General features: G+C 32.4%; 1 non-coding gene across 1 annotated transcript; it reads right to left on the bottom strand.

Annotated features, from left to right (window-relative positions):
- Positions 1-2,496: 2,496 nt before the first annotated feature.
- Positions 2,497-2,637, bottom strand: MIR4347 (microRNA MIR4347). The gene has a single exon (NR_048667.1). It is a non-coding gene; the product is annotated as a microRNA MIR4347 (primary transcript).
- Positions 2,638-2,877: the final 240 nt, after the last annotated feature.

Raw genomic sequence — 2,877 nt, 5'->3', positions numbered from 1 at the left:
TATTATTGAATATATCAAATATATCCTAGGGGTTGTTTATTTTACAAATGAATTTTTTAGTCCCTAAATATTATTCTTGAGAATAAAATATAAAAATAGTATTCTTTGATCTATTATTAAAATTATGTTTAGTTAATTATTAGAAATGATTGATAATATTTTTATGTTTATAATAATTAAAATATATGTTTGTTTGATATTTTTTTCCTAGAAATATACATGATAATTACTAAAATATTGGGCCACACTTGACTATAGATGTAGTTGGTCACAACAAAATAAGATTCTAGTAAATTTAGAGAGTCTAGGCAAGCATTATGTTACTCCAACCAATTTAGAAATATTAAGATTATGGTAAATGGATGTCTTTTTCAAATATTTGTCAATTAACATAAGATGAAAAATAAAATTAAAAATAAAATTAAATATAACATAATTCATAAAATGAACTACTAATTATAAGATCAACATTGAATAATAAGAACAGTAAATACATTATTATTTAAAATATTGAAATTGTCTATTAAAGAGAAGCATTGTAGGGAAAGCAAAAAACTCCATGTAAATCAAACTTCGCTTCAAACACAAAAATAGGAGAAAATTTCAGCAAAACTAGACATTGGTTAATGAGAGAAGACAGGGACACATCAAACTAGTGCTGCAACTTAATAGTTTATGTTCCTGTTGTCAATCTTGTTATTCACTAGCATACAGGATATAAATAAAGTAATAAAGCAATACATAGCATAAGTGAACCACTGAAACCTTCAAAATATAAATTCACACCAATCAAAATATCTTAAACAAGCATTATACAATATCATACATTACACAATACAAACCAAAAAGCCTTAAAACCAATTTTCAAACCAATATCTTAAATAAACAAGCATTATACAATATCATACTTCAGCTTGAAAGCCACAAAAGTAACCCTAAACCTTAATTAAAAACCATTTTTCATAAATTATAACCCAATTTCCACTTTTTAAAATTAAAATAGATTATTGCATATCAACTTGATCCGCAAGCTTCTTACGGATCAACTTGATCCGCAAGAAGCTTACTGTTAGTCATCATTTACGACTAACTTTTATATTGAAAAGCTTTATAAAATTTTGTCTTTTCCCCAATTTATGGTTTTTTTTATAGGCTTGTACATATTTTTATGTTTAGTTTAATTTTTGCTCAGTAGATATTCCTTATATTGTGAATTAATGTGGTTCAACTTCAGTTTCAAGTGAAAAGATGAAGAATAAGAAGGTTGAAGCAGCTGGTGTCTCGCTAAGCAAGGCATATGCGCTTAGCGAATAACATCCGTTAAGCGAGGCACTAGCGAATTGGGAGAATTAGGATGAGAATCTACAAAGCATTCACGCGCTCAGCGCGCCATCAGCTCGCCCAGCGAGTCATCTGTCTCTTATGGCGCTTAGCGCGCCCAGCTCGCTAAGTCAAAATTCACTTACTCGCACTTAGCACAAAAATGACACTAAGCGAGCCTTCGAGGACAGAAAGCCCTTAAAAGCTGAAGTTGGCAAAAAAAGGAGAGAGCGTTTGGAAGAAAGCAATAGAGGAATACGTGAGAGACACAGCAAAGGAAAAACAGGGCAAGAAAGCACCAAAGATCTCAGCTTTCAAGAGGATTCTAGGTTTTAGAGTGATTTCTAGGTTCCTAGAGGTGGAGGAGACATCCCACCACCGTGTAATCTGAATTTTGCTTCCAAAACCCCCTATTGTAGTTGAAAGGTGATAACTTATCATGGAAGGCTAAAGCTCTTGTTGGGAATTTCTGCTGAGCCTTGATGTAAAAATCTTTACTATCTATTAAAAGTTGTTTTTATGTGTTCATTGCTTCTATCTGCATTCAATTCTTACATGCTTATGGATTGATCACCCATGTGTGTGTAAAGTTAGGATTTTTAACATTGGAAAGTGTTTTAAATCCTTAGAACTTGATAGGGTAGGCTAGAGAACTGTATGTCTGGACACGAAGTGCAGGGATTTAGTTTTCAATATGTTGTAATCTTAATGCAATTCGTTTAGGCTAAGTTCGACGAGGGATCCGAGAACGTGGTTTAATTAGAATTAGTCCATTCATGCGAGGAATCATGGCTTGGGGTAGTTGCCCTCGGCATAGAACACAAAAACAACCTTAAATAGAGAAAAAAATATCTAATTACATAAGGTTTTACTCAGTAAAAGGACCCAACATTTTAATCATCTGTTTATCTCTCACATTTAGGTTGCAAATTTTGTAGTTAACTTTAGGATTACAAAAAATATCTTTGCTTATTTCTATTTCCTGGTTTTATACAAATGTTTACTTGTTGAATAAACGCTTCTCAGAGTGAAACAAACTCCTTGTGATTCGATATTCAGTTCTTACCGTTTTATATTACTTGTGACTTAGTACACTTGCTGATAAATTTCGCAGTAGTGCAGACTGTTCGGAACACTTATGAATCAAGTTGATCTGCTAGCTTCTCATTGATCAAATTGATTCGCAAGCTTCTTATGAATCAAGTTGATCTGCTAGCTTCTCACGGATCAAATTGATCCGCAAGCTTCTTACGAATCAAGTTGATCGGCAAAAGAAGCTTACGGATCAACTTGATCCGTAAGAAGCTTGTGAACCAAGTTGATCTATGACGAAACCTGATTTAAAATGAGTGGAAAATGAGTGGATTTGTTTCCACCATTACAAAATGGATGTGTTTGAAATTTGGTGCATGCATATGATGTCTACACGACATATTTATGAAATAGTGGATTTGTTTGAAATACTACTAATCGAAATCCTTTTGAAAAAATATGGAATTGGTGGAATCAAAAAAGGATTTTAATTCCACTACTTTGTAGTGTATTGGTCTTTCAACA

The sequence above is a fragment of the Glycine max genome, chromosome 15, assembly GCF_000004515.6.
Source record: "Glycine max cultivar Williams 82 chromosome 15, Glycine_max_v4.0, whole genome shotgun sequence".
NCBI lineage: Eukaryota > Viridiplantae > Streptophyta > Magnoliopsida > Fabales > Fabaceae > Glycine > Glycine max.
The sequence above is the reverse complement of the archived record's forward strand: the minus strand, read 5'-3'. Positions and strand labels throughout refer to the sequence as shown.